Genomic DNA, 12,596 nt, shown 5'->3' with positions numbered 1-12,596 from the left:
ATTGCAATTACATTTAATCACAAATGTAATCTTCTGCTATGGTTTCTCTGAGATTAGAGTGGATTATATTGGATTAAGACCATTGACCTGATTTACTCACTGGCTGCCTCGTGAATCTGACCTTCAGGGGTTGGATTTGGAGGTTTAGAGAAACTGGCATGAGGTGAGAGCCAAGTACCTGTCAGTTGGATTACTTGTGAGAATGCAAACTAGTTTATGGTGATGCATGTTGTCATATCTGAAGGCACTTAGTCATGATCCAGTTGCCTTGCAAATGTATATACCCTCTTATGGTTTTAAAGATTTGGATGAGAATGAAAAGTTCCCAAAGTATTGAATTCAAGAGGTAGGTGTAATTCTGCAATAATCTTGTACATCTGTAACATTTCATATAGGCCTATAATTGACATTTAGTGAATGGTATAATTTCTCAATAACATGTATTGTGAGTTTACAAACAAACCTTATCATGATCAACTCCAAAGTTTACTACATAAAACATACAAAATAGAGACATAATCACAATTCAGATTTGAGACCACTTTGGACAGTTTACCCTTTCTGTTGGAGCGTTTATGACCTCTAACCACAGGATTTCAATTACGCAGCAGGTTTATAATAATGTGTATTTAGAGGTTACTTTTAACAAGATGCTCAATTAATCTAGAATACTAATTGGGCAGTGATGAAGACCCACAAAGCAAGCACAAACAGATGGCTATGACAAGGAATACATTTCACACTGCCTAAAATTAGTTGCCTGATGCTAATAGGTTGGACTTTTTTCAATCAGTTTCAAGCTTTTTCTCTGCAATGAGTTTGGTTGTTGACAATCTGTGTCTTAATTTGATGCTTGGAGAAAACAATTGGTGAAGATGAACTAAACAGTTCTATTGTGCATTACTAATTATAATAATAATTGGTCCAAATGCATAAGCCTGAAGCTTATTAAACCACAATTTCACTGACAGCATTGTTGTACATAATATAATGCAAAATAATTTTCAGTGTGAATAAATACACTTTCTTAGGGAGGTGAGCAGTGTGGTCCTCTTATAACAGGAACATACCCTAGTATGCTATTTAGAAGTAAAGCCATGACATCTGAAGGGGAAAAAAACATGGTTTGATATGTCCTCATGTAACCTCTTATATAAGAATATGTTGTTGTCCTGAACTGTTGTACGAATCCAGGTGCCTAACAATTTGTAAATAAAGGGCGGGATCAGCCTGGGAACTCTTCCTTGTTTATACTACAGCCTTCCCTGCTTCGCAAACATGTTTTCGAGAGTGTCTGGGAGAGGGCTTGGACAGCCCGGTTTCTCACGCTCACAACTTTTTGCTAACAAATAAAAGACGGAGCGGCACACGGTCCGGACGGAGTCAGCTGTGGAACACGTACGATTGCCCAGCCGTTGTTGCAGCTCGCTTCACCCGGACCGTAGGCTCCCCAGTCTAGTGTCAAGGTAAGCGCTGATGATGATCATATTATGCTGCTTAACGTTGTAGTGTATTGATTTCTGTTTGCAGGGGAATAAAAGGTACAATCATTCTAGCAAAGCAAGTTGTGATTATTGCTGTTTGCGGGGAATAAAAGGTACAATCATTCTAGCAAAGCACGGGTGTTGAGTTGATGACTGTCTGCGGGGAATAAAACGTACGATTATTCTAGCACAGTATAAAAGTGTTTATTGCTGTTTGCGGGGAATAAAAGGCACAGTTATTCTAGCAAAGCATATCAGTCTATGTGTATTCATTGTTGCCGCCGACCACTCACGATCCTGCATAAAAATATAAAGGTGAAGTAGTGTTTTCCACAAAACAACATCCATGTGAAGAATTGTTTCAAGAGAGCAGTCCCAAATACATTAAGATCCTTGAATAAAATATTTTTGGCGAAATCTTGTTCAGTCTTGACATTTTCTGTGTCCACATTTGTGTCATCAAACTCTGCTTCCCTTCACAGAAATCGTGAGCCGGCTAGAGAAGATCCTTGCAGTATGTCTTTCACCGACAAATTATTCCCCCAGTTTAGGTCAGCAAGCTCAAACCCGCAACACATTTGCCTAAAACAAAATAATCAGAGTCATTTTTCTTTCATTAATTTTCATGTTTGCCTCTCAGGCAACAGGACTTCCCTGCTTGTACTGTAGTCTCACTTCTCTTTCGGCATGGTATTTTATTAAGCAACGAGACAAGAGCCGCAGTGGTAGGAGCAGAGAATGATGCATTATTCATACAAATTCGATGCAGCTCTTGTGTAAATGGTATCTTGCCATAGGAAATTGGGAAAGACAGGAGATGGGGAGGGCACTGTCCACTTTTCCTGCGGGGGCCCGAGCATCTGTCAATGTAAAGCCAACAGCCAGTTGACCAAACATGAAGCATGTGTGAGGTTTTATCTGTATGTCTCTGATGGTCTGCCAAGATTCAGGGCTAAAGGGACAGACAGCAAGTCAGTCATGCATTATCTACCTCCTCACTCTGCTTAGCCACAACATCTGCCCTTCTTTCAATTCTTAAAGTAATTATGGACTCATAGTAGATAAGCACGCACGTACAAATGCACATCCAGATATGTACATACAGTATAATAATCTGCAAAGCTTTTTTGGTTCCCATGCCTGCGGCAATCAAGACAGGATTTTCCCAAGATAAACCATGTTTTAGCTACAACACTGGATTATCATCACGCAAACACAGCACCCACATAATAAATGGATCCAATTTCAGTGCTTAACTGACCATCACTTAAATGTTTTGTTAGCATTGCCTCCCTTTTAACTCAATTCCGTGCCAGTAGTTTTACGGTCAACTTCTGATGCAATTCCACCATGACGTGAGGAATTTGTTCATTCTCTGAACTGCTTATCCTCACTGGTGTCGCTGATGTGCCGGAGCCTATTCCTAATATCTTTGGGCAAGCATCTTGCAGTCAAGCAATATTTTGCTGTGTGTGTTTTTTGTTTTTTTGGGGTTTTTTTTGCAATTAGGAATCCATGGCATTTGCCTGAACACCAAAGTAGTTCATTAAGTTGATGGACACCTCTGATTTTAGTGTGCATGTAAGGTTGCCAAATCCCTGAAAAATAAACAAGGGACACCTTGACAAGGACGGCCGACCTGATTGCCTTCAACCATGCTGGTGTGATTTTTTTTTTTAGATATATATTTTTTAGATTTGTTTTTGTAGGTGAAACTTATTTTTTTTTTACTATTTAAACCTGAGTTGAATAGGATACACATTTTTGAATAAAATTATGGTATGGAAAAGTTATTATCCCAAAATGTACTTTAATACAAACTAAGAAAATTAACTTATCAAAATAATATCTCTCAAACAGAAACTTTTCCTGCTTTACTTAAAACTGTATACATTACGAGACTAAGTGCAATTTCTGGAGAAATTGTGTGGGAATGCTGACAGCTGAATGCTAATAGCTGAATGCTACGATTTGAATGCATGTGGATTTCTTTTTGAAGTAAATTGAGATATAAATTATGAAATGATGACCTCCTGGTAACGGGACAATTTACCAACTGTGCCACCGAGCAGTATCAGACACCTGGTAATGATGTTAAGTTATATGTATGGAAGTGGGCATAGAAATTAATATTTAGAAAAAGTTCAATGTCTGTCCCATTGAAAAGGCATAGGGAAAAGTTGATATTTAACGTTAAATTGTGCGAATACTGTAAGTAATGTGGAATCAGACAATAAATACCCCGGGAGGCGTACATTTTTGAAGCAAGTTGAAATTGGAACAGTGTAAATTGGAAGCATTATGTGGGAGTTGTTTGATGGCAAAAAAGTGAGAATAAAAATCACAATAACATATGTTCCAGCATTTCCTCAAATATAAAATAAGAACTAAGCAGAACATTTATCCTGTAACTTATATTCAGCTCAATGTCACATTATGTGGAGACTATTTTTTTATTTATATTTTTTCATCGCCATTCAGTGTATATATTTATAAAGTGCTGTATATGAACTGTCTAAATAAATAAAAAACTATGTTTTACTGTTTATTTATAAAGTGCATATCAACTGCAGTCAGTCCACCATGAGCTAGGGTAAAAGTACGCCGGCAGACAGTAGAGTGTGTTTGATAGATGTTTTCTTGCACTTTTTCAACCACGTGCTTTCTGCTTCCCAGTCTTCTCGGTGTTTTTGCAATTGTTTCTGCAACATCACGTCGACCAATAAGATGGGCGGATTCTGTATCGTTATACGAAATGAATGTGCTGTCAGCTCAATGGTCACAGAGCAGGGGAGGTCCCTGGAATGTTACCGTAGGTTGTCTCATAAAGGGCACTGTTGTTCATTAATTCCATTGACATTTTACAGGCTATTTTTACTCTCACGTTGTTACGGGACAAAGTGCGTCCCTTGACAATTCGATACGAAACGCGTACTTATAGTTCTAAATACGGGACGATTCCGTATTCCTAGGGATGGTTGGCAACCTTATGTGCATGTCTCCAAGTTATTCATACCTCAGAAATAAATAATTATTGCCAGGAGGATTCTTGAATTGTGCAGTTCACATTAACTTATAAGGTGGACTGTACAGAAAATAATGGGTGTTTGATAGGATTAAGAATTACAGCAAACATTACACACCCTATTTTTGTCTTGGTGATCTAGCTGTTTTGATTGTTCAGTCTCATGCAAATCGAGCAAATGGTGGCTGTATAGTTCTGAGCTCCAAGTAAAAAAAAAAAAACTTTAAAAAATAGAGTGCTAACTATGAAACACACACGCAAACTTTGGCTATGCTTACGCTGCAAGTAAATGTGAGCCAAATCAGATTTTTTTAGGGATGCACCAAAATAACATTTTTGGGCCGAAATCAAAACCAAAAATAAAAAATTACCCTCCCCCCCCAAAAAAAAATGTTGGGCAATTTTTTTATTATCGTTGCATTTATTATGATTAATTTAAATTATAATATTATTGTAAAATATTTAGGCCTATTTAGCACGGGCGTTTTAACAAAGCACAATATAAATTGAAATGCGTCTACAGCACAGACATGTTGGCGAATGGTACATTAAACACCAAACGCGGGGTGAGCAACTCAGCATTTTCTGGCGGTGCAATTGCACTTTATAGTCAATGTACAGTAGTTTGCACTGGCGGGCACGGATGTGTGCGGGGCGGATGAAGCATTTGTAGACTATTTGGAGCAGGTGGCCGAAAATTGGGTGCATCACTAGATTTTTTTTTGCCCATATCTGATTTTTTCTTTCTTTCTTTCTCTCTTTTATTTAAATTACAGTCTAAACAGCTCAATTCGGATTTTTACAAATCCGACCTGGGTCACTTTCATATGCGGTACTTGATTAAATACATATCAAAATTTTTGCAATGTGGCCTCTGTCTGAAGGGCCAGGTCACATGTATCTGACCTCCACGTCATCAAACGTCCAATATGCGCACAGCACGGGCAGCGAAGTGTAGTTGGGAGACTGCTGACAGTCATACGTTAATCTGCTAAATTGTTTTAAGTATAGAGGTCACTATACTTGACTTGAATTTAGTCCCATTTGAAACACAAAGCATAAAGTTGCCATTTGTTGCTGCCTATTAGTAATTCAGCTACGCTGGTGGTTCATTTATTACATGCGGCAATGCATGTGACATCATCTTTAGTAGACGACTCCACGAAATGAGGAAATTGAAAAGCTGCGCCTCATTTCCTCAAACAATTTTACCTCTTCCTGCATCGCTCCTCTGTAGATATGAGATGATTAAAAAAAAAAGATGAGCCCCAATGGCCCTGACACGCTGCACCATACGTATTTACTTCCATAAAAACTAAGTTGTGACATCATCACTTCTTCTGCGCATGCGGGTTACTTTGGGGACGCATTTGGTTCATACACCAGACAGACGGAGGGTGGGATTAGCATGCTATGTGAACGTTATCTGAATAGAGAATTAAGACCTGCAGTTTGAACCTAGCCAAAGACTGCAGTCGTTGTTTATTCTCTTATGGAGTCAGCACCTCATCACCAAATCAAATATTAAACTTCTCCACTGGCGTGTGGGTTTGTGTAGGAGTCATGTGCAACAGACAGACAGACAGACAGACAGACACCACCCCCGCCAGTGAAGCACCCCCTGCTAGCTTAACTACATTTCTCAGTAGCGTTGCTTTAGTATTTCTGTTTTAAATTAAATTAAACTAAATTAAATAAAACCTTCAGTAGCAAAAGTCCCTTTAGTGATCACGCAGCGATAGCGCTGTAGAGCTCGCACATGCAACATTTTCTCAGGCACTTTAAAACCTTAATTGCATCTCTTATTTTCACGTAGTATGCCCTATCTTCTGGTTATACACACACAAGACAGGCGTATGGAAAGCGTGCAACTGAATACAAATGGCAAAGGTAGCTATCAAGTCCTGTCGGAACACGTCTAAGGTCTGGAGTATCTTGTACAACCCCAAAAGGAAGCTTTTGGCAACATGAAGACGTTCAGTACAAATTTAATGGCATATATTTATGTATGTTGGAAAGTTCACACAACCGCCAGGTAAGCTTACCACGGTCATTTTACTTCAGAGCAGAACAGCAACAGCTAACATAGCACTAGCTGGCAACTTTTAGAAGCAATTGCTAATTCATAAATCTGCACTTATATTGGTTTGGTTTGGTTTGGTTTTATTGAACATATAAACATAAAGAGAACACAAAACACATTACAAGTATAAAATATAAATTGAAGTAAAAAAGAAAAACACTTATATTATATAGACATACAGTATTATTACAGATTATTTTGTCAATAAAACTGTTGTTGTGGTCTATTTAAATAACTAACGTAATATTTGATGTTTGTGAAAAAAGTAGAGCTGTAAAACGATAACATTTTTTAATCAGATGAATCACATCTTCGAATTTTGATTAATCACGATTAATCGCTTAATAAAAAAAGGCTTTTTTCATCAAAAAAATGTCCCCGCCAAATTTGAAGAGCACCGTTTATGTGTTAATTATTTTGACATTTAATGCTATGAGGACGTCTTCAACATTTTTTGATCCACTGCACATGCTCATCCTCCTCTTTTTCTAATGAGTTAATTTCTTGCATAATTTGAAATGGAAAAAAAATACCCCAATATTTTGGCATGAACAATGCTTTACTTTAATGCATGTAATGATGTATATTGCTCAAACACAACCTATGCTACCTTAAATGTAGCCATCTGCTGTCACGCTAAAGGATAATATATGGTCAAAATTAATAGTAATTATAATTAGTTAATTAGTGCGATTAATCTTTGTTAATTCATGAATAATGCGATCATTTTTGGTTAAAATTAATCAGTAAACGCTTTAACTTTGACAGCACTACAAATAAACAAATTTCATGTTCATTCATATTGTAGTGATAGAAAGAAGCACGATCTTAAAACTCAGTGTTCATTTAAACCCCAATTTTAAAATGTATTTTCTCATTCAGTGGCTGTACCCAACTGAAGTAGCTTTGATGTAGTTTAGCAACATTGGTAAAAAAAAATGTATAGCTTAAATATATAATGTAGCTATATTTCTATGGTTGGTATCATCGGGCTGTCATAGGGGGCTTGCTTGTGCTCCTCGCTTGAGGCACAATCTCTAAAAAACATGTTTGTTTGTTTTATTTTATTTTATTCAAGTAGCTATTTTTGTGTTAAGAAATACTGGAGTTGAGTTCTTTATCATTAAGACAGTAAAAATATAACAGAGTGTTAGTGTGTTAGGAGTGGAGGCCAGACCTGGCTACAGAAAGAAGTTACAGGGGGGGGAATCCTTTTTTTTGCGGGGGGCACACTTCTTCAAACTAAATCTAATGTTCTTCAAGCTGAACAGTGGAGTTGCGACAACTGCAAAAGTGCTCAGAAATATTTTCTGTCACTTAAAGACGGCATTCATGAAATCTAAAAGACAAAACAATGCCGTAGTTCTGTGTGCATTTATTCAACTCAAAAGTTAATTAGCAACAAAGCCTAATGACTCAGCCCCTTTTATCTGCAAGTGGCGAGCAATTGCCTTCCTTCGCTGGTTGGATTTGAGACTGTACGATACGGACAAAATGTCTTTTCTTTTTTTTTTTTGTCTGACATCTCTATTCTTTGGTCTTCATTTCAGTGTTTTATGGCGTCTGCATGCTGCAATTTGTTATTTTATTGATACTTATTTACTTATAAGTATTTGCTTCCCTATTTATTGTTATTAATGTATTCATATTAATTGTATTGACTTGTATAATTACCTACTTATTATATTAATTCATTTTATGTTTGTGTTATTTCATTTTACTTACCTCTACTGCAAGACTGATAATGATACAAGAACGATATCATATGGGTTCAGTGAAAACTAAGCAAAATATCAATCTAAAAGGATCATGTGTAAAGTGCATTGTTTATTAGAACTTGGTGACAGTCAACAACTTTAACAAGCTTGGGAATAAAAAAACTGAATTGAACTCACATTATACTGCAATGTGAGAAATAATTTTATCCTGCAACATAAGTTGTTGTTGTTGTTGTGTTTGTGCACCTGCGAGTGTGTATGGGTCTCTTTAACTGCATCACTGTGTGTGTTGTTCGACAAACTGGACCACAGTTTGACGTTTGGTAACTCCCATTACAATACATTGCTTTGCATATTTATTTGTTTTAATCCACAAAAAGGCAGCGGTAGACTCAGCTTGCTACATAAATATGATGTGGGCGGTCATTTGGCCGGCGACCGTGCGCGCGCTGGCTAACCCGGAAGTAGATTTGTGTGTCAAAGGACGCGCGTCCCAGGTTGGGCACAGCTGACTGCTAGGGCGGGCATGACCCCCTAATGCACTGCCCATGCCGCCGGTTCCGGGAGGCTTACATGATGAAATAATATAATGTTATCTATGCGGGCCAGTGAGTGTTGCACAGGGCACCATTCTAGACTAATGACTGAATGTGGCAGTGTAGGATCATCAAAAATATGGTGCAACGCAAAGTACTGTCTGTACGGTAATAATAATAATTATCCCCCCCCCCACACGTCTCATCCATTTGATGTTCCCCTCTCAAGACGGAGGTCTGGTGACAGGTCTGGAAAAGCTACATTTAATGTGGAATAGCTTGTAGCTTAGCTCTCTACCTTTTTCCAGCAACCTGCCCAACACTGCCCCAGTGCCCTGAACACTTCAGCGAGCAAATCAAGTATGTGCCATTATCGTACCCCCGCACACCTGTTGCACTAAATTCGAGATCTGCCTGTCGCTGCATGTCCGTCCATTGTGAAGCACCATACGGCATCAGCTTGCACCCAAACACCCCTATCCTCTGCTAGCCATTAACAATAAACTCAGACCCTGCCAACAAATTCCAGCAATAAAAGCTCCTTTTAATTCAACACCTGTTTCTGTCTGCTTGGGGTTTAGTTAGTTGGCTCATTACAAAGGCACTAAAACATGATAGCCATGGACTTGCATACTAAGAAACACAAAAGCAGCCAAATAAACCCATAAACCACAAACAAACACAACCACTGGCAGATAACAATAAAGCCAGACAACGAAAATTAATGACAACCTGCAGAGATACGTGAAGAGTTGGTTGTGGGAGGGGAAGGGGGTTTTGGTTTATGTTCCAAAATCCAAAAAATCAGCTTGTGTTATGGAGATGTAGAGTTGGTATGATTTTTACCTTTTTTTTTTTGAGAGAGGGAGAGAGTTCAGTATTGTTTATTCTGTAATCTTACCGATTCAACATGTCATCATCATTGCTCTCTTTTTTTTTTCATTTTTAAAGATCTAATAATTACTTTTCAATATAATGTATATGTATTAACTGAATTTCATCTTTAGTTCAAATTGCAAACAAATATGATAGTAGATCATTAATCCATTCTAAGTAAAATTTTGAAGATGTCCTGTTGTGTGATATTTTACTGAAAAAGAACAATCATGGTCTATTTTTAGATTTTTTGCACACACACAAAAACATTTAAAGATTTAAACTTCACTGTCAACATACCATGACCTCTGTATTGTGTATTATCTGTTTAACAATGATGGCACAATAGCCAATTTAAGTGTAGTGTAATGAATATTACATTAAAAGCTCATTTTTGTTCCTGTCTGTACAAGTTAAGACTATAAAATTGACTGTCTTACTACGAAAATAAGATATGGCAACATTATTGTTGTTGTTGTTGTTGTTATTATTATACTATACTTCTTTCTACTCCTTTTTTTCCCGAACATGTGTACAGGTTAGATTTTTTTCGTTTTATATGATTTTTAATATCTTTGAGTAGATTTTTTCTTTTCTTTTTTTATGTATATGTATGTTTGAAAAATAAAATGGATTAAATTATTATTATTATTATTATTATTAAAAATACATTTTGTAAAGACATGCTGTAAGAAAATCTGTTGGTCATCATTAACAAGCTTGTTATGGCTCGATGAAACCAAGGTTGAATATTTATCCATAATTCATCCATAAAACACAACATTGCTCATCACAAAAGAAAACACCATACCACGGTCTACCAAGCATTGTGGTGGCAGGCAGCGTCATGCTTTGCCGCTATTTATTATTTCATTTTTTTTCTAGCTGGAATCAGGGCCTTTGGCAAGGTGAAAGCTGTTACAAACAGATAGAAATAACAGTCAGTGTTGTTAGTATGTAACATTAAGGCTTCTGTTAGAAAGGAAGAATAAATGTCAGGAACATCTGAAATTTAGTTGGGGTTAATCGGAGGTGCCTTAAATGGTGGCAAGTGTATGGTGGTCCCCATTTAAAATGAATTTGAATGTTTATAAGAGAGTGAACACACAATTTTCATTTCCTCTTTGGAAAAGATTACAAATGTTTTTCAATTGATTCAGCTGATGTTTTGTCATACAAAAACATATACTTTAGCCATTTACTCTTGGTATTTGGTGTTTTAATATCTCAAGCTGAAATGAGGTGAGCAGCCCACGGCTTAATTAACAACAGCAAAAAAAAAAGGAAAAAAAAGCCGTACAGCAGACTGCATGAGCACAGTTGAGATGGTCACAGTATGAGTGTAACTGTCAGGGGTGATAATAACACATCTAACGGGATTATCCTCCTAACTTTTCTGTGGGGAGCTGACCCTGTCCATGACAGCCATCTTTGATAAAAAACTGCCACAGCAGTTAAAGCTCAGCTTGGAATGCGATTACCCTGAGAGCAAACACCAGCCAGTAAACACATTCACTGTGGCTGGAACACTTGTGCACTCATACTGTGTACAACAAATAAACAGCATATATACAGGATAGCCTAACGACAAAATATGTACAAGTATGTTATATATACATCCATCCATCCAGCCATTATATCCAATTCATTAGTATGTCTAAAGCATATGACAATGTGAAAGGTAATGTAAATGTTTCTTTTGTGCGATTATGGCCAGTAGTAATCATTTTGCTCTCATTAAAGAGTTTGTTGGTAGCTTGCCGCTTGGCCTGATTCATTCTGCAACGCTACAGTACATTTGGTTACATCATCAAACCCACTCACTCCTCAACTTACAAAAAACCTTCAGAGTAACAGGCACATTATTGAGTTAATGTTTTGCAATTGTATCTCAGAAAGAAAAAAAAATGAAAAGAGAGAAAAATAAAAAAGTAATGAAAAGGGAAACAAAAAGGAGTGTGACAGTGAGAGAATAAATTGTTGATTAAAAAAAAGGGTAGGAAAGGGGCCATTTTAAGTGGATGAAATGTGTATTTTTTTTTCAGGTTGGTTGAATATTTCTATATAAGGATGATTGGAAATGGCAACAGGTTTGTTTCATGATGCAAGTACTGACAACCTCAAGTTTATTCTGATTTCTATATTTATACTTTGCACTGTGCAGATTTCACTCCTTGGCTTAAGCCATCGTACCGTGAGATTTTGATATTGTTGCATTTCTAGTTAAAACACATCTGAATTTAAAGAGTGTGAAATGAAACAACAAGTGGGCTGTGTGCCCCCCAAATCTAAAATGTGATTATGTTTTCCCAGAATTCTATGAAGCCTGGTAACCCATTGATTTCTTCCAGAGATTAGTTAACAGTAACAATTAAACCAGCTCACATTTGGCTCCAAAATCAACTTACAAGTGATTATAGCAAAGAACAAAAGTATTACAATTAAGCACTACAAATTAAGACATTATGGTTAATTATGGTTGCTGCTATTGATTGTATGAGTCATCAATCTATAATTAATTGACTTAACTCAATATTCTGACAATCGTAGTAGGAAACGCTGCCCATTATCAATCAATCAATGATTTAAAAAAAACCAAAATATGAGTTCATGAAGGGAGAATAACCTGAATATACAGTAGTTCTCTCGACAAGGCAGGTTTTGACAGCTGGAGTATTACTGGCCAGCGATTGTATTTATAGGATAAATGACAGATGAATCCTTAAATCAAACATTATTTCCTTCTTTATAAATACAGAGGAGGGAGATAGTGAACATTTCAGTGAAAATTTTGGTTAAGGGTTTGTAAGTAGGTTAATTAGTTACTAACCATTAATTGAGTGTTAATACCTTTTTCCTTCAATGCTGTCCTGC

The sequence above is a fragment of the Leptonotus elevatus genome, chromosome 3 (assembly GCF_054856555.1).
Source record: "Leptonotus elevatus isolate MCC_2025b chromosome 3, RoL_Lele_1.0, whole genome shotgun sequence".
Lineage (NCBI taxonomy): Eukaryota > Metazoa > Chordata > Actinopteri > Syngnathiformes > Syngnathidae > Leptonotus > Leptonotus elevatus.
Note: the sequence above shows the minus strand (reverse complement) of the source record.